This window comes from Sus scrofa, chromosome 14 (assembly GCF_054392235.1).
Source record: "Sus scrofa isolate SSC_HxYL_T2T_F1_AM1 chromosome 14, Sscrofa_HxYL_maternal_Yorkshire_Landrace_v2.0, whole genome shotgun sequence".
Lineage (NCBI taxonomy): Eukaryota > Metazoa > Chordata > Mammalia > Artiodactyla > Suidae > Sus > Sus scrofa.
In genome coordinates, this window is record NC_139396.1 from 159,991,897 (window position 1) to 160,016,022 (window position 24,126).

A 24,126-nucleotide genomic window follows, 5' to 3' on the forward strand; every position below is an offset into this window, starting at 1 on the left:
TGAGATAATTAATGCTTTTATGAATTACCTTTTTTTTTTTTTTTTTTTTGCCAGAGTCTCCAGAATGATACCAGGCAGTTTTACTCTCCCAAGCCCCAGATGTTTTCTTCTGCCGAAGGGAAAAGTTAGCAGCAGATCCTACCTATCTTGGATTTTGTCTTCCAAAACCTGAGCTCCTAAAGAGTTCATACCTGGGGATCAGGGGAAGGAGTAGTTGTCAGGAATTCCTGACAAAGGTGATGATTCCATAGAGATGCAGGTGACCATGGTGTACTGAGGAAGGCTGGTCCCTGATACGGGGACTACCCTGAGTGCCAGATTTCCTGGTCCAAGTCTGCCTTCAAACGAACCCCTGGGCACAAGTGGTGAGGCTATCCATGACGCCTGTGATGGGCTGGGGATGCAAGGACTTTGCCCACTTTCAGGAGCCCCCTGAGAAGCCCCCTGTACTCTTATGTGGGCTGAAGGGAGGGTAGGAGCACCCAGGATACGGCTGAGATGGAATTCCTGCCCACCTGATGGGAGAGATGCTTGGCACTGGATTTAGCTTGATTTTAGGGAAATCCTGAGTCTGTGATGTACGCTCCATTCCTGATGTGCCACACTGTGCATCTTGCTGTGCTCCTTGCCCCTAACTTGTCTGGAAAAGGCTGGAAGGCTGCACTCTCCCCAGAGCGTGCTTACATGGAGATGATGGCAAGGAGTGTGAGCCAAAGACCACCTGGGGTCTGAGCAGGTGCACCTTCTGAGGGTTGCCAGCCTTTGCTTTCCTTCTGCTAGAATTGCCTTTAGGGGGTGACCCAAGCAATATGCCATCAGGGACATCCTTCCAATTTAAGGAGCCATTGGGATAGAGTAGCAATTGCTCCACTTTCCTAATTCTTCAGTGTCTGTCTCCTAGTGTGTTTACTATGGGTGGTGGTAGAATTTCTCTAAGTGACTTAGGTTTTTTCTTTGATAAAAATTTCAACACTGCACCTGAGTTTCCTTTCCGGAGCCACATTTCCTTTTAAGATAAACTTTTTTGGGGAGGAATAATTTCAGATTTACAGAAGAAATGGCAAAGACAGTAGAAAGGGTTCCTTCATCCATTCCCCTCTGGTGGCATCTTACGAAACCGTGTGCATTTGTCACAACCAAGAGGTTACCACTGGGAGATTACTGTAACTAAACCACAGACTTTATTCAAATTTCCCCAGTGGTTTTTTTTGTCTGTTGTTGTTTTGTATTGTTTGTTTTTGTTTTTTTCCCCCCAAATGTCCTTCTTCTGTCCTACAGTCCAGTCTAGGAGGCCACACTGCATTTAGACTAAGTCACGTTTAATGTTGCATGTGAGAAAATTGTTTCTGTTTCCCATTCTGTTTTTAGCACCCAGCTTTCGGACACCCAGCTTTCGAGCCACCAAAACATCATTGCTGTCATTAAATACAAAAGTCGTATCAGATAACGTCTCTCTCTCTTTTTTTTTTTTGTTTTTTGGTTTTTGCCTTTTCTAGGGCTGCTCCCATGGCACATGGAGGTTCCCAGGCTAGGGGTCTAATCAGAGCTGTTGTTGCTGGCCTATGCCACAGCCACAGCAACAGAGGATTTGAGCCGAATCTGCGACCTACACCACAGCTCACGACAACTCGGGATCCTTAACCCACTGAGCAAGGCCAGGGATCGAACCCGCAATCTCATGGTTCCCAGTTGGATTCGTCAACCACTGAGCCACGATGGCAACTCCAAGTTAACGTCTCTTTAATAAAATTCCCAACTTCTACACCCTATCTGTGAAGGTGCTAAAACTTGGACAAAATTTAAAGACATTCTGCGCCGCGAGTCAGATGGTCAACGTAGCTTCAAAATATCACGTGGTGAAAAATATTCCCCAGAGAGCTTCTCGGAAGGGAATAGGTAGAAACCCTCACAAGTTAAAATATTTTTTTTCTTTGCATGCAAATTTGGAAATTTCCATTTTCCTCCTTGTTTATGGGCTGAAAGGTTAGGAGGCAAATGGCTTTGTATTTTTTATCCTTTCTGTGAAACGATTAGCATATGCTGCCTTTAAAATGCTCTTAATAGTTTTTAATATCCGTAGACTTTCATAGATGATTGTCTAAGTAATCCAATTGGGAAATTAATTGCTTGATCTTGTAAGTTTCCGAGTCCAAGACGTGGAAGGGACATCAGAATGGAGTTCTGTTTGATGGTATCTTACGATAGACTCACTCTTGGAATTGATTTTTGGGTCCGTAGGCACCAGCGGTGAGAGCCTGAACAACTGGGGGAGGCCGACCTTGCTGTTTGATGCTGTATATTCGCATTTACACTGTGTCTACTTTTGGCTTCGTGAGGTCGTGGAACAAAATTACGACGTGAAAAAGAGGCCCATGATCCATTCTTTTGCCTGTGTGACACCTTCACTGACTTGTCAGAGCCTTTTCTCACCAGATTGCCTGTGCTTTCTCACAACCGTGTATCATCATTGCTTTGTCATCTTCAGGAAACCTCCCTACTAACACTCAATACGGGACCCAGGCCGCCCTCATCCTGACAGCTGCAAACCGCACAGCACCAGCTGCCACACGGGAGCATCCTGCGTTATTTGCCCGGCTTTCCCTCAGTTTCCATTCTCTTAGGACATGGGTATGGGCGTCACACCCTGGACCCTTGACTCTGGGGCAGACTGGCTTCATCTCCGTGCCTCGGAGACCTGGCTTCTTTGAAACCACCTCCTATAAACCCTCTCTGCGCATTCAGATGTAACCTTCCCTCTTCAAATCCTTGTAGACCTGAGATCCGACTTGCTTGTGTCTCGAGAATCTCCAACTTGTTTGCTGGGTTCTCCAACTTTCTCTCGAGGTCTCAGTGCCCTCTAACCCCACTCCCCTTCCCCCGTCCACAGCCCTAGCTTGCAAGATGGTGGCAGAAACTGGTGGAGTTCTGTGCCTGCCTGGTAGCCAACGGAGGACACCATTTCTGGAGCATCTTCTGGGTACCAGCCATTGCCCCGTCCCTCTGGGAACTCACGGGTCCTCCCCACAACTTCATGGGACGGATTCTTCTGTTTCCCTCGTTTTGCCTGCGAGGAAACAGAACTTAAATAGTTTCGTGTGAACTTAAATAGCTTTTCTGGGCCAAAGCTAGTCTGTAGATGAGCTGGATCTGGAACCCACAAGTGTTAGGACTGCAGAGTCAGAACGCTCTTCCCTCCAGGAGCTGACCTGTGACCGGGCCCAGTGAGCAAACGATACGTATTTTTAGCTCATCCATCTAATGGCGTTTCTTGAGCCGGGAAGAATTCCCTCTTCCGGAGAACCTCGCGACGGCATAATGCAGTCTTCTAGTACATTGTTTAACTGCCCCGATCTTGGAATGACTTTATTGTATCACCTCCTGTCATTCTTACATTCTGAAATTGACTTCGAAACAGTTAAATCTTTCCTTTGCACTGAATAATGTGATGTTTGGATGTTGTCCAGGTCTCCCCACCGTGCACAGGCATGGGGGGGGGGCGGGAGGGGGGACTCTTAGAGCTCTTGAGAAGTCGTCTGATCGTTTTCACCAGTGACATCAGGGAAGGTGGGCCAGCACCCTTTTCCACCCCTCCGGCTGGGCTGTGGCCCCCTTCCCAGAGCAGAGCTGTTGCAGCTGCCTCTATCTGGATTTCCCTGAGAACCGGGTGACTGCCTGTGGGGTGGGGTGGCACGATTTCCCAGGGGAAGGTGGGCTTTTCTTTTTCCTTTTTGGCGCTACCCACGGCATTTGGAAGTTCCCGGGCCAGGGATCAAATCAGAACCACAGCAGTGGCAGCACCAAATCCTTAACCGCTAGGTTACCAAGAACTCCCCCCCCCACTTTTTTTTAATTTATTTTTTAAATGGCCACACCCATGGTACATGGAAGTTCCCGGGCCAAGGACTGAGCCTGTGTCTTTGTGGGGACGTGAGCTGCTGCAGTCAGATTCTTAACCCACTGCACCACAGCTGGAACTCCCTAAGGGACTCTTAAGGTGGGATTTTCTGAAGACACGGGGCAGGAGGAGGAAGCACCAGTGGCCCGGCCAAGGGGCCATGTGGTCGCCAGACTCTAATACTTATGTGAGTCTCTCAGGTGGGTTAGTCTAGCCTTCATCTTTCTGAACTTGACTGTCGCTGGACCTCTCTTCACTTGCACCAGGCTGCATCTCAGTGCTGTGGATGCCTTGGGAGACCCTTGGTGGAGCTGGGCTTCTAGCACCTGGAGGACAAACATCAGAGGGCTTTGGAGGCAGGAGGAGCTGGGAAGGGGCATGGGCTGGGTCCTAGGACGCAGGGTAATAATAGAGAATGAAGATGCTGTGTGGACCACCTTAACCTTGTCCTGGATTCCAAGGTGGAACCAAAGATATCTTGGTGGTGGCATTAACCAGGCTTTGCGGCCGCCTCCAGCTCTCTTCATTGCTGTAGACCTGCCTGGCGGGTCCTAACGGCTCTTTTGCGGGAGCAGACTCGGCCGCGTATTGGATGGTGAGCTTTGCAGGCGGGGACGAACCTCTGGGGGCTGCTGATGGTCTCGCCCACGTTCCGTGTTCTGTGAAATGAATTGTTGGTTGAGAAGATCACTTACTTCCTTGTCCCTCTGTCTCGTCACCTCTGTGCCTGTTTATGCCACTTTGGCCACAGCACACAGACTGCACAAAGCATGCGCACAGGCGGGGGCTCCCCGTGAAGGTCTATGTGGCACGTCTCTTGGGTTCTCTACCTTGGCAAACTGCCTTTTGGTCGGGAGTGGAGCCTGGAGAGGCATTGCCTGGGCAGGATGCATTTGTTGTGGGTTCAGGGCAGGATTCATGAATCTTGCTTTTTTTTTTTTTAGTCTTTTTAGGGCCACACCTGTGGCATATGGAAGTTCCCAGGCAAGGGGTTGAGTCATAGCTGCAACTGCCAGAATCATAGCTGCAACTGCCAGCCTACACCATAGCCACAGCAAGGGCAGATCCAAGCCTCAGCTGCGACCTACACCACAGCTCACGACAACTCGGGATCTTTAACCCACTGAGCAAGGCCAGGGATCGAACTTGTGTCCTCATGGATACTAGTCGGGTTTGTTACCCCTGGGCCATAATGGGAACTCCTGAATCGTGGTATTGCCCAGAGGGAACTGTGTGGTAAATCATTACTGTGTCTTCAAGCACTTTGAACCATTTCTTTTAAAAAAGATTTTTTTTTTAAGACATTCCCTGTGGTGTACGTGGGCAGCTGCAGCTCTGATTCCACCCTGAGCCTGGGAACTTGCATACGCCACAGGCGTGGCCATAAAAAGGAAAAAAAAAAAAAAAAGAACAATTTGATTTGAGTATAGTGTGATCGCAGGCCAAGGTGGACTCAACAAACTTGCAAACTGTTAATTTCAGGTATACAGTGAAGGAAATTAGTTACGCTCGTACGTGTTCATGTGCTTTGAAGCATTTCAAGGCCTTTCCAGGTCTTCTGTTTTATTCGTTCTTTATAACATCCCCGGACACTGAGTCCCAGAGAGGGGAATTGACCTGTCTGGGGTCCCAGGTGGGAACTGGGACTAAAACAGGAGTCTCCCACTGTCGTCCCTGCGCTCATCTCTGGAAGGACTGGGTCACTGCCAAGCCCCTCGGGGGACCCCCGGCGTGCAGGTGGGAGCCAGGAAGGTGGTCCAAGGCGCGCAGCCCCCAGCGTTCCCCAGGGTTACGCCTACAGCGGCCGTGCCATTTCTGCAAGGCCGCGCCCAGGTCACAGGAGGGTTTCTGCAGAGCGGGTTGCAGGGGCGCGGAAGTGAGCGGAAGAATCGTGTGCTCCTCCGCCGCCCATCCTCTTCCTCGGCCCCGGCCTGCCACTCCCACCACTCCGGAGCACCTGTCACTTCCCTCCCAGAAAAGGCGCCCTCTCTCCTTCAGTACTTCAGCTCCAGGGAAGGAGGGCTTGTGGTCAAGGTCAGGGGGGCTGAGCTGGCGGGGAGGGGAGGGCAGGGGGGTGAAACCCAGCTTGAGCCGAGCTGGCTCCAGGGCGGAGGAAGTAACGCAGGTCTGGATGGCGGGCCGGGTTCCATCGGGAAGAGTGGGGAGAGCGGAACGCAGAAGTAAAAGACGTTTGCCAAGTGCCCAAGGGGAGACATTCCTGGGCCCCCCTTGGCCTAGGATCCCACTAATAAGGGCAGACGAGTAGAATGCGTTCCAAGCAGCAGAACGGAGCTCTCAGCATCCGGTGGGGATGGGATCCAGAGGACCACCCCCAGCCCCGGAAGGGGGCCGGGAGCCACAGAACACCCCAGCCAAGCTCTCCTTGCAGCCAGCGGAGGCCTCTGCCCGCAGCCACTTCAGAAGGAGCAGACCCACTGCACGATGCCGGCTGGGAAGAGGAGCCCGTTCCGAGGGCCGCCACGTGGGGGCAGCACCTTTGAATATTTCAAACCGCAACCCATTCTCTCTGTAGCTGAGACGCTGGCAGGAAAAAAACAAAAAACAAAAAAACAAAAACTTGCACGTTAACAAAGGACATTTCGCATTTGAAACGATTTAGGGGAGAAATCCTGTTTTAATGTCAGCCCAGAGTTTCCGCGTATATTCATATTCAAAGTTATCTCTAGAAAATAATCCATAGAGTTTTAAACTCGGGTGACAGTAATGGATCAAGCATAGAAATCACAGCCAGGGTGGGATAACCCTCTGAAAAATCACAGTATGTGGTCGATTTTCTGAGTGGATGAAACTGGGCTTACAGTTTATGCGGGGAGTATTTGAGCTAAATGAACTCATGAAAGAAGATAATACAATGTACCATCATTTTAAAGTAATTTAATCATGAAAACGAAAAATTTGGAAGAAAACAGATATTTTACTTAATAGAAACCATCTGTACTGTACAGTAGGCAAATTGTATAAAAATGAATAAAACTGTCTCTGGAGGAGAATGGCTGAGGCGCGGGGCTTCTGTAATGAAGATGTATATGTGCCTTTTAGCATTTGCATCGTCTATTAGATGAGGTAAATTGCACGGGAGTATAAGGGAAACAGTTACAAATTTTATTACCGTCATATGACTGATGACAAATGCAGCATTAGAAATAATGCACGTGCGAGGCGGTCTGTCCCCAACTCCGAGTGAGCGGCGCTCCTCTTCGGACTGGTCTTGGCTCCACGTTTATGGCGCATTGGGTCACTCGGAAGGCTTCGTCTAGTTACTACTGCCTGAGTGGCTGGGACCCACTAAGGATCCTCTTTTAACTTGTTTAGGCTCCAAGTGTGCTCTTTGATTTGATTTGGCTCCACCAGGGAAGGAACTAATTTAAACACGTCTGGAGTGGCTTTCGCGCTGGACTTTGGGCCAGACGGATGCAGGCAGATGATCTGAAAAGCATCCCTCTACTCCTGTTGACCTACATCGAAATGCATTGATTTGACAGGAAACTTTTGTTCTTCTGCAACAGGGGCTGGCTCCCTCCTCTCTGTAGCTGAAGGTCGAGTGGCCACATTTTTCAAAACAGGCACTTGTTCCTAATCTGCAAATTAACTAAATAATCACAACTGCTAATTATACAGTATCAGGCCTGGAATACATAGGGCTTGAGTAATAATCAGCTTTTTAAATTAAGTTGGTGACAACCACTATTAGCTGCTGTGATTTAATAATCCCAATAAATGTGCACATTTTAAAAAGGGGCTCTTTGTAATTTTTTTTTCCCCAGCATTTGCAACTGAATCTGTTAATGAAAAGAGAACACAACAGTTTTATGTTACAAATGATGCCATAATAGGTAAATAAAAGGGCTCCTCCAGACGCTATTAGTGATGGAGATGCCACGAATATGAACGGAGAGGCAGAGCGAAGTCTGAGAGCAAGTCTCTATTTCTGTTGCTATGATGAATTAAGGCCAGAAGGAAACCCTGATTCCTACTGTATATTGAGCATTTTGGGGCAATGAGAAACAGACCCCATTAGCAAATATGTAAAGTAAAACTACCTCCCTGAAGATTTGGAATTTGGCAAATTTAGAACAAATGAGATGCAATTTTCTACCTCATATGCTCCTCTGGATTTACCTAATATTATTATAATATATTGGCTCAAACAGTGACCCGAGACCCGGGGATGGGGTCTGTGCCTTGTCGGCAGGTGGGGGCCCCATCCTCTCCGATGCCCATACCCCAGGGCCCCCTGGTGGGACATCCTGATGCAAGTCTGAGGGGCCCAGGGAAGCCGCTGGGGGGCAGCTGGGATCCTCACCCCCTCGCCAGACTCGAACCTGGACCTTCTCTCTCCCCATGGCTGATGGCTGATAGCACTTTCTTTTTTCTAGTGGTCAATTGAAATTTTATGGCTAAGTTATTTAAAAGAGACTATAGAAGAACCAAACGAAGAAAGGATGGTGGAAATGCTGCCAGTCTCGCAATAATTACTCTTGATAGCAATTTGAGCTCATTTGCATGAAAAACACCCATTTAACCGATCTGCTGAAAAGAGCCCCTTCTTGTGCGCTGTTCTGTAACACTGTGCTGTGGTGCTGTTTTTGGTTTTTCCTCCAAAAATAAATTGAGTTTACACCATGGAAGCAGTTCAGGGCGGTGAGTCCACCTCTCTGGGCAGCCGGGATGAGGCTTGTTTTCGTCTACGCTGTGCAAAATTCGGATCTTGCCTTTCATGGCCATTTGGGCGCATTTCTCATCAACTGACCTTTTTACAGGGGAGCAACTTTCGAAGCCGGGAGAGGAGGGCAACGGTCAGAGCCAGGATTCCAGGCTCGGTGCTCGGAACCGTCGGCCAAAATCTTCTCTCTTCTGTCCTGGGTGGTTTTTCATCAGAGCGGGAACGTTAACAAAATGCTTTAAGCCCTTCCCTCCCCAAGCCTTTCTGGTACATGCGCACATATCACCTAAGTGGCCATTGTTAGTGATGAGAAGCTGCCGACAGCGTATCCATCGATCCTTCCATCGGAGAGTCTTACTCCAGGCCCAGCCCAGGCTGGGGCTTGTGGAGGGTTGGATGGTTTTGTGGGTCCGTCCTGTGACTGAGAAAGTCAGATGGAGACAGTCCCTCACCCCCCCCCATCCCCGCTCTCTTCATATCACACCCGCTGTCTTCACATCACTCCCGCTGTCTTCCTCATGCTTTTTTTCCCCCAAAGAGAGGAGAAGCGCCCCGTCTGGTTATAAGCGGCCACCCTTTGGGCCCTCTTCCCGTTTCTTCTTTTCTGCCCTTTTCAGGTTCTATTTCCTTTTGTTCCATTACGTGAACACGTTTTAATCTGAAACTTGGAAAAGAGCTGGCATTTCAGGTAGGCATCTTGGCAAGCCTGTTGGCCACAAGGTCGGCGTGGTGAGCAGGAGGCCGAAAGCCCTGTGTGGAGGTCACCGAGGCAGAGTTCAGGGGCCACCACAGGCCTCACTTTGCAGATGGAGAGACCGAGGCCCCTGAGGGGAGGTGTGGGCCCCAGGTGAGACGGGGAGAGCGCCCACCCCCAAGGTGCCCAGCTTCCCTGCGCCCACAATTCAAACACTCTGGGAGTTCCCATCGTGGCGCAGTGGTTAACGAACCATGAGGTTGCGGGTTCGATCCCTGGCCTTGTTCAGTGGGTTAAGGATCTGGCGTTGCCGTGAGCTGTCGTGTAGGTTGCAGACTCGACTTGGATCCCTTGTTGCTGTGGCTGTGGTGTAGGCGGGTGGCTACAGCTCCGATTAGCCCCTTAGCCTGGGAATCTCCATATACCGCAGGAACAGCCCTAGAAAAGACAAAAAGACAAAAAAACAAACAAACAAACAAAAAAAAAACTCAACGACAACAACAACAACAAAACCACTCTGAATATGGAAGAGAGTTTTTTGGAATTAGAAATTATGGCTGAAACCAGCTGAAAGCCAAGTGCGACCAGTTGGTCTCACTTTGTCTGGCTTTGTTCTTTCCCCTTCCTTCCTCCCCCCGCTTCCTTTCTTTGCCTCTTCTTCTTTCTCTCACTTTTTTTCTTTCTTTCCAGCTGACCTTCTCATCACTTCAGGGTCGCCTGAAGTTCACAGAGACCTTCCCAGCCCTGAGCGGGGTGCAGAGAGACTGGACACAAAGCCATCCCAGGGGTGCCTGGGAACGCAGGCTGTGTGATGAGGGACCCAGGTGGGGCGCTGGGGGCTGCAGGTGTGGGGCGGGGCTCCCTGTGCCCTTGCTTCAGGCCAGAGCACCTTTTGGCTGTGATGCATCCTGCATTCTGCAGAGGCCAAGAAGGCCGGCTGGGCCAGAGGAAGAAAGACGGGAAGAAAGGCAGGCTGGCCCTTCTGCCAGAGCCGCTGGAAGCCAGCACCTGGCCGTTGCATCTGCCATGCACAAGATGGCACTCTTAGGCTTTCCAAGGAGCTGCGTGCACAGAGCAGAAATGTGACATTCCGACCTTCCCCAGTCACCTCCTCCCAGAGAGGCTCAGGGGGAGGCAGGAAGAGGGGAGGAGAGTTGGGGCCCTCCTGGACGTTTCCTGGCGCCCCCAGTGTGGGCTCCCCCCGCCCCCACCATCCCCTTGGACAGCCAGAGCTCCCAGGCACTCATGGAGCTGCTGCTGACAAACTCAGGAATTGCCAGTGCGGTCCTCACGGAAGCCTCCCCCCTCATCCTGTCCCCCGAGAGCTGCACTGGGAAGGATCTCAGGCTTTGTTTCCTGAATGGGGCAGAAGCCATCCAAAGAGCTGGCTCTGACCCCCAAACACTGCCAGGCCGTCCAGAGCCACGGGGCTTGGTTCCTGGATCTGATGGAGATGCTGCCCTTGCCCACCTGGTGCTGGAGAAGGCTCCCCATAGAGGGGCTCGGGGTGTCTGCGAAAGCCGGCACCCCCTCTGGAGGGGCGGTGAGAGCTCCTCTCTGGGAGGTGTGCCCAGGGCCACTAGAACAGATGAGGACATGCCAGACTGCATGGCATGTGATAAGGATACATACGATCTCTCGAAACTTTTATTTTAGCCCACGCAGACATACACACAGAGACACAGACAGACAGAGACACACACACACACACACAAATGTGTGTGTATGCACAGATGTGTGTACATCAGGCCCTGAAGTTCACGTTTGGAAGCACCAGCCCTTGTCCCTGGAGGACAGCACGGGGCAGGGTCCCTGGAATGAGCCGTGGCTTTGCAGTCCCTCACATCTGGGCTCCAAAGTGGTTCTGCCACATGGTGTGACGTTGCTTACGTGGCCACATACCTCTCCGAGCTTCACTGGGCTGAAACCCACAGCTGTGCCGAGCCCGATTTATCTGGTGTTCTTCAAGTCAAGTCCGCCTACATGTACAGCGTCTTAGGTTGGAGTAGTTTTAACTCAACTGGAGACTTGCTGGTGGGTCCTGGCGGGGTGCGCAGAGGGAGAGGTCTGTCGGATGGAAGGAGCCAGAAGAACAAGGTGTCACCGTGAACACTCCAGGGCTGTGAACGCACTAGCGAGTGGGCGGCAGCGGTGTGGCTGCAGAGGCGCCCCCCACCCCTGGGGGGTCACGGGGCTCCTGGCTCCTTTTCTGCTCTGAGCGTCAGCTGCAGGCTGATCCGAAAGGCGCAATGGACCCTTTCTGTCCTCACTCATGGATTGTCTCTGCCACGGGCGGCGTGCCTGGTTTGGACAGAGTGTAGGTGAGTCTTGTCGTGCATGACTTGGTGTCTTAGGACAAAGCTGGGAAGAGGGCGCAGCCCCCGATCAGGCAGAGCCCTGGGGGAGGTGGCATCTGCTCTCCCGTCTGGCCGGCTGCCGAGCTCCTGTGTGCACAGCCGGCCGCGGCAGTCTCCCCTCCCGCATCCCTGAGCGCACCTCCTGAGAGGACCAGCCCCGGCCCCCCGCCTGGGGCACTGCCACAGAGAGACCCACGCTCGCTGGGAGGTGGGGCCTTGGGCAGGTCTGTACCTGTGCCCTGGACCTCAGCCTCCTCATCTGAAAAGCAGAGAGGCCGGGTGGGATCATCTACTGGGCCCCTGAGTCCGGCTGGGGCAGAGGTTACTCCTCTGCTTCCCCTTCCCTTGGACTTGAGTTCCAATGAGCCTTTCCCGGATCCGGTTCCGTGGTTCCCGGCGCTGCCTTGAGCCTCACAATTTAATTCACAGAAGCTTCTGCGTGAGGATTACCACCCTGGCCTGGACTCAAAGCCCTGTTTCTGATCCAGTGGGAAATTTTTAACCTTCAAGAATGTCATGCAATTATCTCCCAGGAGTTTTCCTATTAGTTTTATAATCAACTTCACTGGACCAACTAAGAATTGATATTCAGCCCAAACGCATTCTTGTCAAACTGCATAATTTTACCTCCTGGTTCTATTACTTTGTTCTATGTTATTAGAGATAGTATTTTAACTAGCATTTTGCCTTAATTGTGTTTGCAGAATGTTATTTCTCCAGGATATTAGAAAGTGTTTTGCAAGGAAGTGGGAGGAGTGTTCCGTAATCCAATATATTTGGGAGGCACGAGTCAAATGCATTTGAACGGGTTTCATTAATGCGGGCCTTCTCAGAGCCTTATCTATGCAAAGAGCATTGGGCGGGGTGGGGGTGGGGGGCAGAGGCCAGCCCCTGCCAGCTCGACCTCTGCCCTGCTAGGAGTCTCTGTGGGTCCCTGGTCACTGCCGCCACAAGGGGTTGAAAGACATATCTTTGAGGTCCTTTACCAGCTCTGTTCTTCCCTAATTTCTCTCTTCCTCCGAAAGGAATTTCTTGGGCATTTGCAGTGTATAGGACACTGATGGAGTGTGTGTCTTATTGTCCATAGCTCAGACCCATGTCCTGTGGGGGGACCACGTGTATCAGACATGGCCTCTGCCCTCAGAAGGTTAGACTCACCTTGGGAAGGGACATGCTGAGGGCTTCCTGGCGATTCAAGGTCACCTATGGGAAGCTATGACAGGTAAGAAGTCCAGAGAGTGGAGTTCTTGTTGTGGCTCAGCAGTAATGACCCTGACTAGTATCCAGGAGGACTTGGGTTCAATCCCTGGCCTCGCTCAGTGGGTTAAGGGTCCAGCGTTGCCATGAGCTGTGGTGTAGGTTGCAAATGAGGCTCAGATCCCACGTTGCTGTGGCTATGGTGTAGGCCGGCAGTTGCAGCTCTGATTCAACCCCTAGCCTGGGAACTTCCAGATGCTGCACCTGAGGCCCGAAAAAGACAAAAAAAAAAAAAAAAAAAAAAAAGTCCAGAGAGAGCTGTATGGTGGTCTGGACTGGTCAGGAGGGTCCAGTGGACGGAGCTGGCCCTTAGGCAGATATTACAAGGAGGCTGCATTTGCATCGATGGGGGACCACGAAGAAAGAGCTTTGAGTAGAGGCCACCAGAGGGGTGGAGGCAGAGGGGATGAGATGGACTGGACCCCTTTCATAGGGAGGGGTGGGGACATTTTACTCTGACAATGCAAGTGGCAGCCCAGTTTTCCCTAAATAGGCTTCCTTGTCACAACTGTGGCTCGGATTCAATCCCTGGCCTGGGAACTTCCATATGCTGTGGGCGTGGCCATAAAATGAAAATAAATAAATGAACAAAGAGGCCTCCTCTCCTTAATCCTGGGGTCCTCGTTCTGTCCATCAGCCCTGCTTGGGTTACCCCCTCCCGCCTGAGTTGACTCGTGTACGTTGCCAAAGGAAAGGTCACCCCCCTTCCCCTGGCCTGTATCGTGTGACCCGGGCTTTCTCCTTTGCTCTCGTGAGGGGGGCTTGGAAGGGTGTAGAACGGTGCCAGCATGTCCCGTGGCATGTGGAGGTGTCTTGCCTTCTCCCCTGCTTTGTTCCGAGGTCCTGTGTGGGGACCCTGGAGGCACAGATGTCCACGGGTGGCTGCGGGAACCCGTGTCCTTGTGCTCCTCCATCCTGCCGGAGAGAACGGAGCAGCTGCCTGGGAGCTGTTGAAGCCACTATAGCTAAAGGAAGAACTGGTGACAGCTGGAGTCTTTGGGATGTCTGCGTCCACACGGAACGGTTCTGTAAGTTAACGCCCTCGTTTCTCTATCCACAGATACGTTTCTCGGACCATCTCATGGGCTAGGCCCTTGCGGGACAAGGGGAAAGGCAAAGGCAAGGTCGTGGTTTTGAGGAGGCCCGTGATCACGTCGGAAGGACAATCCTGATGAACGACCACGGTAAACAAATAAGGTAAAGCGCCACGAGGCAGACGTTGTACTGAACTTGGTGCCCGTTGGCTGTGCCCGTGTTTCAAGCCTGGTGCTGGTGACCCACGCTTTTCCATTTTCTTCGTTCTGTTTCCGGCTGCACCCACGGCACGCGGAAGTTCTCTAGCTGGGGATCCAAGCCGAGACTGGAGCCGCTGCAGTGACAATGCTAGATCCTTAACCCACTGAGCCAGCAGGGAATTCCAATGCTCTTCTTTCATTACATGTTCACCAAATACTTTCCGAGCTGGTGTCGCTAGTCTGTGGTATGTGTTATTATATCTTCTGCAGATGCAGAAACTGAACGGCAACGCAGGCTGAAGATCTTGGCCCAGGTGGTTCTATGGGCTGTTCTATCAGTCACTGGGGTCAGGATACATGCGAGGGTTCTGGATCACAGAGGGGGGAGTCGCTGACTCCGAGCACTCTTCACAGTAGCCAAAAGGTGGACACAATGTCTACCGACAGATGAGTGGATAAAGAGCATGTGGTACCTGCACGCAAGGGAATATTATTTGGCCGTCAAAAGGAAGGAAGCACTGATAGAGGAGGAACCTTGAAAACGTGCCAGACCATAAGAGACCGCCTACTGTGTGCTCACTTGATGCGAAAGGTCCAGAGGAGGCGAATCCCTGGAGGCAGAAAGCAAATTGCTGGTTGCTAGGGGCCAGGGGTGGGGAGGCTGGGAGAGCCTGCTGGGGGGCTTTATTTCGGAGGGTGAATTTGGGAATCAGAGGTGATTATTCATCACTGTGAATATAATCAATGCCTTTGAGTCTTGCGCTTAAAGACACTTCACTTCACGTCATGTGAATTTCACCGCAAACGTAACTAAATAAATCCCAGCCAATGCCATTCAGGGGTGGGCATGGCTCATGGGCTGGTAAAGGGGGCCGCGGGGCTGAGGGCCTCCGGGTGGGCCCCACCTGTTCAGGCGCCCCGAGAAGCCTGGTCCCCATTCTCATGTCACAGACCGTCCCTCGGGGCTCCCGGGAGGAAAGGATTCTCACCACATGTAAAGCGGTTTTTCCAAGTGAACCCACCTGACTCTGGGAATCACTTTTCTGAAGCGAGATAATAAAGGGTCAAAGTGACTCCGTTCCTATTCTTTTAATTGCTAGGATCGATGGGCACAATTGATTGGAACTGAGAAATAGTCTCCGGGTGACATTTAGGGAGAAGCCCGGAGACGGGTGCCTTGCGCGTGGCCATCTCCGAGGGCGCCGCCTGCGGGGCTTGGCCGGCCCAGCCGGGCCTGCGGTCAGAGCGAGCCGGCCAGAGAGGCTGTCTCCGTGGGATCCTGCGGCCGGGCCCTGGCTGCTTCCAGAAGCTTGTGCCCTGAAACTCTGCTGGAGGCCCAGCTGCTCTGGTGCTCGCGAGGAGCCCCCGGCAGAAACTACTCCCCGGAGCACCCGGGCAGAGCCGGACCTCCTGTTGGGCTTCGTCCATCAGAAACTTCCCTGTAAGGAGGAGCTGTTGGCCGAGGTCACTTTCTGAGGGACTTTCTTGCCACCATGCTGCACCTTGGAGAGGAGGGCAAACCTCCCCTTTGGGTCTCTGTTTTGGGCATCAGCCCGGGATGTGAGACAGGGACCGGGTACCACGCTCAGAGCAGTTCACGCCTGGGGCTCCCTGCCAGCTTGGTCCTTTCTGCAGCTTTTGGGAGGAACAGCTGGCCTCAGAAGAGAAACCAGTTTCCAGCCCAATTCTTGGGGAGCGATATTAAAGGGAGAAAAAAAATCCTGTGGACTCGTCACATCCTGCGTTGCTGGGACAGCTCATCAATAGGATTGGAGGACTGCACTGATCTTTTGCTTATAATGCAGAACATTGGATGGAAGGCAAAAGTGCTTTTAAAAGGGGCCCCTGGAACACTTTGAAAATATTAATTAGTGTGTTGAAGCATTCTGCGGAGCATGTCATAGTGAAACTGCTCCAGGGGTTGCTCAGGATGAATTATTAATAAAAACCCCTCTGCCTCCTGTGCTTCCTACCCACCCTGATTTTATGGGTGTGGGTGTGGGTGTGGGTTGGGTGCCTGTTCTGTTCACTTATTGCTCATTTCATGCAAGTGGGAAGGTTGGGGGGCCCATGTTTGGGGCTCACGTGTCTGGAAGAGAAGACACACCCCAAACACCAAGAACACGCCCTGGAGGGGAAAATGCAGTCACTGGTGGTGTTGGTTCGGGTGCTTTGTGTTCCAGTTGGAAACCAAATGGGCATGACTTTGCTGGGTGAGTGAGATCTTCCCTACAGGTTCAAGGCTCATGCAGCAGTGGCTTCTCCAATCATGAGCCTTGAACTTGGGATTGTATCTGCGAGAGTCCTGGGCAGCTCACCCTGAAACACCACGTCCCCTAGACAGGAGAGCGCTGAGATTCCAAGCCGAGAGCAAAGCCCACTTTCCCCTGTTCTCAGAAGCACCGATCTGTAGAAATACAAACGTATTAGGGAGGGCATTTCCCTTTAAGCATTTTAAATTAATTCAGTCAAGGATCATGGAAATACTTCTGGTTCTGCGAAACTGCACACTGAGAATCGGGGGGTTAATCTAGATATTAGGAGCCTGCCTCCCCGTGGAAGGGAGCCAGACCTTGACGTTTTCACAGGACGCCTTAGACGGGCCCCTGGTTTGTCTGCTTTTGTTCCTTCCTGCCCCCACTCATTTCACACTTCACATTTATGGATTCCATATCTTTTCTCTTGCAAAAATACGTGCAGATGTCTTGGCTCTCTGGAAAACAGTCAAAAACTGGGTCTGTAATGATGGAGCTTTTGACACGAGGGCAACGTTAGACAATCAGATGAAACGGTGAATTTTCCACGTTCATTTTATTGGTGTTTGCTGACTTCAGGATAGAAAAGAAACGGCCTTTCCAGTTTAAAAATGAACTAGTCGACTGGACGTCTTTGAGCAGTAGGTTCTACCAGGACCCCTCTGGTCCACTGGCCACACGAATGTGTCACACCTGCTCCCGAAAGTTTGAGGTGTCCCGTTGGTCTCCTCTGTCCAACCCTCCAGGGAGCACCCCCCACCCTAAGCTCAGCTGGAATTTTCGGGTTGCGAACGTCCTGCCATTACGCCGGGAGCCGATGGCCAGCCACGGACTGTGTTCCAGCGGGGAAAGGGAGCGGAGAGCCGGCGAGGCTTCGGAGCCACAGCAGAAACGCGCCTGCTTTTTACGAAGGGAAGAGCAGGACACGTTTGCTCCAGAAATCTTGCTCGCATCCTGAGGATGTGACGGCACCACGTCGTCTGGAGCAGGTTCCGAAGCCAACTGATTAAAATTTCAAGCATGCAGCGACCTCCAGGCCCTGCGAGGCCGATTCTCACCATCGTCCTTTGTCCATATCTTTCCTTCTTGGAGAGAGAGAGGGAGAGAGAGGAAGAGAAAGAGAGAGGGACAGAGGGAGAGAGAGAGAGAAAGAGAGAGAGACAGAGGGAGAGAGAGAGGTAGGCTTCCTAACTGAAGATCTCTATAAAATTGCACACGCCGGATGCCATACTATTCTTTTACCCACTTCTTTTCATCCGAATGAAGCCCAGATTTAAAAGAAAAATCAGCTTTGCAAACAGATCCCTGCCTGGCCTCCTCTGGGTGACCTTTGATAGGGTTCTGCTTTTTGGAAGGTGTGACACGGCCGGCCTGTGGGCAGACCCTGCGGTGGGGTCTCCCATGTAAACTGAGCTCAGAGCCTGAAAGAAGGAAATGATTCCATGAGCGCGTTCCCACCTCGTAGGGACAAAGGAATCTGCAGTGAGCAGTTGTGTGTGTGTGTGTGTGTGTGTGTGTGTGTGTGTGTGTGTGTGAGTGTGTGTGTGAGAGAGACCGAGGGGCTTGCGAGCAATGGCAAAGTTTTATTTTTATTTATTTTCGGGTGATGATTTAAACACTTTCTGCTGCCAAATCCTAAGCAGAAAGAAGCCCACGTTTGGCTTTTATCAGCTAAGAGAATTAAGGTGATTTTTTTCCTTGACTTTTTTTTTTTTTTTTTTTTAACAGCCCGAGTACCTTGGCCAGATTCCAGTTCAGGTAATTACATTCTGTCTTCCGAAATTCCCTTGTAGCTCCAATTGGGCAAGCTGCTCGTCAATTCCCTCCTAAAGGCTGATGTGCGGGGTGCCTGGCGCCGGATGGGGTGGCTTCCAAGAGTGAGTCCCACGGCGTTCGGTGGAAACGCATTTCGAGAGGCTTCAGCGTGCAGGGCTTGTGTGCACATGGAAGGCGTATTTATTGCTCTTTCCATCAGTGGCTGCCAACCCGAAACTGTCTCTGGATGACATTTTAAACATGAAGGCCGGGGGCATTAGGACGATGCGATCCGAAGTCCGTTTGTCTCACCTTTGGGATTGTTGGGCGCTGAACCCGGGGTGGGGAGGAAAGGAAGGAGGGAAACGCCCTGTCCTGGGAAACCCTCTTACGCTTCATTTTCCACAAAATGGCTCTTTTCTTTTTTTTCCTATTTTCTGATTAAAATTAAGGGGGAGTTATTGGGCTTTTGTGTTTTTGTTTGTATTTTTCTAAGGGTAAATCTGGACATGGAGGGGTTTTCCATGTGTATAGGACTGAAATGACATGCCCCCTTTAAAAAAGTCGGATTCACTTCATTTAAAGTTAATTCTTTAAGTGTTTATTGAGTCTCTACCATGTCCCAGACCTCTGTCAAAGGGCTCTTTTGCCACGGAAGCACTTTCCTTTTTTAACCTTTTCCTTAATATTTCTCTTCCTCATGGATACCAGTGTGTTTCTCAAAAACAATGCAGGTACTTTTTATAAAAGAGCATCTGTAGGATAAACAAAGCATGAGATTGACCTGCCTGTGTTTCTGTGATTTGTCCTCGTGCCTTTGCGGAGCCAGCGGCCTTGGGTGGTGGGACATTTCCTGAGATGGACACCAGTCGTCGCCCCAAACGGGAATTTAGGAGGAGTCCTGAAAGATAAAAAAGAAGACCAGATGCATGAAAAGCATTATCCTTTAGAAAATAAGCAGAAGGGTAAAGGGATCCTTTTTCCAGTCGCCATTAGAGACTCGGGAACCTGCTGCCGCGGACCTCCTGTCAGTTCTGTTTTTGGCCTAATTCCTACACAGTAGGGATGCCAGGCTTAAGAGATGGCCTTTCTGAAGGAGGCGGTGCAATGCCCCGGGGGGGGGGGTACCCCATCAGCTGTCCTGGTCGGCGGTCTTCCCACATACTTCGAAGCAGACAGATCTCCCCAGTACTTTTAGTTTGTATCTTCTGTTAATTTTCCCTACCTTGTGTCCTTCCACTACTAAGTGCCACAAATTGATGGCCCTGTGCATTTATTTTTATTTAAAAAAATTTTTTTTTGTCTTTTTTCTTCTTTTCCAGGGTCACACCTGCAGCATACAGAGATTCCCAGGCTAGGGGTCGAATCGAAGCTGTAGCTGCCAGCCTACACCACACAGCCACAGTGATGTGGGATCTGAGCCGCATCTGCGACCTACCCCACAGCTCACGGCCATGCTGGATGCATAACCCACTGAGCGAGGCCAGGGATGGAACCCACAACCTCATGGTTCTTAGTAGGATTCATTAACCACTGCGCCGCGATGGGAACTCCGATGGCCCTGTGCATTTATGCAGCACCAGCAAAGCCGCTCTGAGGAGCCTGGCGACCACGGCCCCCGCATTGAGGTCATACTGTCATTTTGCCCTTTCACTCCCCTTCTCTAGAAAGCACGGAGTCCGGGCAGATATGAAACCACTCCACTCAATCCCGCGATCTCCTCTGGGCTTGTAACTTCAGTGAATTGCATTTTTTCATAATTACAGGAAAAATAGCAAATTGGCAAACATCAGGAAGTGGGTACACCCCCTCTGATTTACAAGGAAGAGTGCAGGGTGACTTTACAGCTCAGGAATTCAGTGAAATAAATTTATGGTTAGAAAAATTCATGTTCTTAATGTGACGAAGGTCCTTTAACTTTTAACACGCTTCTCCGGTTAAGCTGCCTAAGACTCTCACGGAAATGGCTGTCTACAGCTGCTGCAAATTGATTTATCCCCAGATAATAGTCAGAGCTGCAGACCGAATTGTTGGAAAGAAACCGTTCTTTAATTTCGGTGTTTGGGGCTGTCCATACATTGTGGACATACATTCCTGTACATGAGCAGAGATTGGCAGTGGCCTGACTTTTCCAGGCAATCAGGGCAATTTTCCTCCCCCCCTGGTGGGGGGGCTGCACGGCTGATAATCTCCCCATAGAGTCCCCCCCCCCCCCACTGGGGCCTGCAGCCCCCATCAGCTCCTTCCTTGGCATTCGCGAAACTCTGAGCAACCTACGTGAGAGTGGATGGCGTGGATGTCTGTGGCAATACTAATTTCTCTTTCGAAAATTATATTTTGAGGATCTGCTGAAATCGTTGGTCCTGGGAGAGGGATGAATCTGCTCCACTGAAGGCGTTTTCCTGGCACGACAGAGGCGCCGCCCCAACCCTGACGCGGTCGTGGCTCCCCTGGGGCTGCCCCTCCATCTCCAGAGGGAGCAGAGCGAGATGTCAACCCCTGGCAAGACCTAGGACTTCATTCAGTGACTGTTGGCTGAGCACCTACTATGTGCAAAGCAGTGTGTCAGGTCCTGGGCACAGGGGTGCACGAGACAAGACATGTCCACCCCTTGGGATGACAGTCCATCGAGAGATAGAAAATGAGACAAGCAAAGAGATGCTTTGCGTAGGTAATGACCCACTGTGTGGCAGAAAGAAAAACTACAAGGAGTTATTAGAGGGGGGGGGGCGCCCTGCTCCAGGCGGAACCTGGGAGGAGGTGACAGGAAGACAAAGAGGCACTCAGTCCTTTCTCTGGCACAGGAAAGATCCTGGGGAGATGCTATGGACAGGAGCACGTGTCCCTGGCTGGTTACAGCACAGGCTCTGTGGTGTTCAACCCAACCCTGAGGTCCACTGCCCATCCCAGGTCATCATGCGACAGTGCTGGGGCCCTGAAGAAAGTCCGTCGTCTCCAGCTGCACATTGTTTAGGGCCCCAGGCTTCATGCGGACGGTCCCTGCCCCCCAGGGTCGCTGCAGCGCGATGCTGCTGTCCTCCTCTATGATTCCCACACTCGGGGTCGCCAGTGGTCACTTGCCTGAGTGCCCCCCATCTCTGGTCTAAACAGAAGAATACCTAGTACTCCAGCCCCCCGAATACATTGTCTTGCTTTTCACTTTTCTGTGATCCCAAGCCTGGATGTTTGGGTCTGATCTTTTTGAGGGCAGCTGGGGATATGCGGGCAGAAATCTAAAATATTTTCCTCTTTTGTATAGCTTTCTCCTGGAGAAAATATTCACTGTATATTCACGTGCTTTAAAAAACAGCCAAGTGAAAATAACTGGAAAGAAATATCTACCTGTGTATGGTGATGCATGTTAACCAGACTCATGGTGGGGATTATTTTGCGGTGTATACGGATATGGAATCATTAGGGTGTACTCCTGAAACTAATAGAATGTTATAGATCAATTATATTTCAATTAAAAACAAACAAAACCCTTGAACTTTATGAACTGTTTTTTTGCTTTGGATAAGATGAAAAGATAAAAAAATGAAGATAAAAAACTTAGAGACAAACATAGACATAGAAGAATTACAAAGAACTTAGGAACAAAGAAACTCTATTATGGATGACTCTTAAATCCTTGCCCCTCTGCCCTCCCCTTCTTTTCCCAAGCCTCTGTCAAGTACCTACCTGATCCTGCGGAGATGCTGCCAGACCTGGAGATGCTGTGATGCAGAAGATGTGGCTGCTCTCTCTTCAGGAAGCACGATTTGGCTCGTGAGACAGCGATGGACACATCAGCTGCTGGGACGAGCCTGGCTGACATGTATGAGTACCTGTGCTCAGGTGAGCCTCTGGTGCAACTTTCCTTGGGGGTGCAGACAAGAAAGGGTGATTGGAAGTGTCTGGAAAGCCTCCCCAGTCGGGGTCCCATCTGATTCAGGCTTTGAAGACTGAGGGGCATTTGTAGAAGGAGCCCTGGGGAGAAGGGGGTCTCCAGAGCAAGGGCAGGTACTGCGGAGGGCAGATGTAGAGGAGGGTGTGTGCCTGGGACAAGGGGGGATGGAAGCTACCTGCCCGGGTCTCTTCCAGGGTGATGTGCGGAGCAGCCCTTATTGTTGAACCTGTCTGGAGTCTTTCGAGAACCTTCAACACTTTGCAGTCCTTTGTACCATGCTGAGGGGTCTCTTTCTGCTGTCAGCTCACGAAATCTCTATATATAAATGCCCTTGCCCTTAGGGCTCCTCGGGGTCTTGCCCACAAAGGGATCAGGATCCGAGGAGGAGGCTGGGATGACTTGGAGCAGGCGACCCTGATGGGACCTGTCACTGCCACGCAAGGGTGGGTGCCCCTGAGTCACACCTGTGCCCTGCAGATAGCCATTGTGGGGACTCAGTCATTCACTCCACAAAGGTCTGTGGGACCGGGTATGACAGGGCAACATCACCACCCTGTCATCTTGAGCAAATATGTCCCTGAAAGAGAAAGCACTGGACCCGTCCCTAGCGTTTGCTCTGCTTTTCCGTATTTAATGTATTTAGCTTAAGCTCTTCAAGGAGAACCCCGAGGAGCTGCTGGACATTCCCCACAAAGTATTTTCACCTTAGATCACCTTAGAGCTCACCTTCATCCCCCAACTCATGCGAATGTCTATTTCTGTGATAAGTTGAAATGTTTTTTCCTTCTTCTTTCTTTGTTCATGCTTAGAGATGCATTCTTGGACGCAAACCTAATATACTGGACACCTTTCCATGGCGCCCATCTGAAGGCTTCAATGTGTGGGATGCATTCCTTTCTTCATCCAGACAACTCTTCACTGAGGCCTAGGACATGCTAAGTAAGCAGGGCATCTGGTCCCTGTCTTCATGAAGCTGACAGTCTAGTGGGGGGGGGGGTGAGCAAATTCCACAACCGACTGTAGTAAGAGATAAGCCACGACATGGTTTCAAAGAGCCATATCGCTGATGACGATGGTTAAGCTGGGAGATAATTCCAACTGGGTCACGTGGTGGTGGTTGTGGGGCACCCTGAGCGATTCTTGCAGAATGTATAAGGCATCGAGAGGCAGAGAAAAGAAAAACGGCACTTGGGGCAGAGGCAGGGAAAAGATGCAGAGCTGGACGGATCCCAGCAGGGCCAAGGCCAGGCCAGGAGGCTGGTCTCCAAATGCGGCTCAAAAGATGGCTCTGGCCAGCTTGGCAGGGCCCAGTGCCCTGCTGGGACATGGCCCTGTAGATGCAGCCATGCCTTATTTATCCTCAGGACTGGAGGAAAAAAAGTAGGAGGCAGGAAACAGGAGCCAGCAGGGCTCTGAGAAGAGGGTTATAGGAGAGGTCTTTGATTTAGGGACACAACTGACATAAAAACAGAAAAGGGACAAAACTAGACCAAAGAGTCTGATTATGCACGCACACAGAGAAGTGAAAGGTCTGTGAGCTGGGCTTCCAAACCAGGACCCGCACTGCTCAGGGCCTTGCTCATCGCCTCCTGGTGTCTATACCGCAGGGGGCAGCCATCCACCCACCCCCTCCCAGATGGTTATAGAAGACCTACCGTGTGCAGATTCCGGGGGTAGGAGAGGAGAGGTCCATCTGCCAGCAGAAGGAGCCCACGGGCTGGTGAGGCCAGTGGCGAGTAGTTCAAGGCAGGCCGGGTGCAGGGCCAGCATCATCATGGCCAAACCTGCAGGTGTGTGAACGATGAGGGTTCGAGCCCGGCTTTCAAGGACGGGCAGGAGAGCTTTCAGCTGAGAGAGGAGAGGAGGGCCTTCAGGATGGAGGTGGGCCGCTCGTCTCCAATAAGGGTTCACGTCGGGGAAGACGATGGAGCAAGGTTTGCTGGGGCAGCTGAGTGTGGGGCCTTGAAAGCCAGCGGCTGGGAGCCATGGAGGTGTCTGAGCAGCACAGGGGTCTGGGGAAAGGAGACATGGGGGGACGAGGAGGCCCAGAAGCTCTTTGCATGTGGGTGGGTTGCCTCAGGGCTGGGGGGACAGAATCTCTCGGG

General features: G+C 51.3%; 1 long non-coding RNA gene across 4 annotated transcripts in view; it reads left to right on the plus strand.

The window, feature by feature from the left end:
• Positions 1-24,126, plus strand: part of LOC110256830 (uncharacterized) — a 34,211-nt gene that overhangs the window by 4,423 nt on the left and 5,662 nt on the right. The window contains exons 1-7 of one of the 4 annotated variants that reach the window (XR_014827759.1): positions 11,338-11,594; positions 12,718-12,852; positions 13,948-14,084; positions 18,106-18,135; positions 20,475-20,803; positions 21,796-21,969; positions 22,831-22,960. This is a non-coding gene — a long non-coding RNA (uncharacterized LOC110256830). Of the gene's footprint in view, positions 1-10,948; positions 11,595-12,717; positions 12,853-13,947; positions 14,085-18,105; positions 18,136-20,474; positions 20,804-21,795; positions 21,970-22,830; positions 22,961-24,126 lie in introns of those variants that run through there. The other 3 variants (XR_002338766.2, XR_014827758.1, XR_002338841.2) reach the window with 3 other exon arrangements.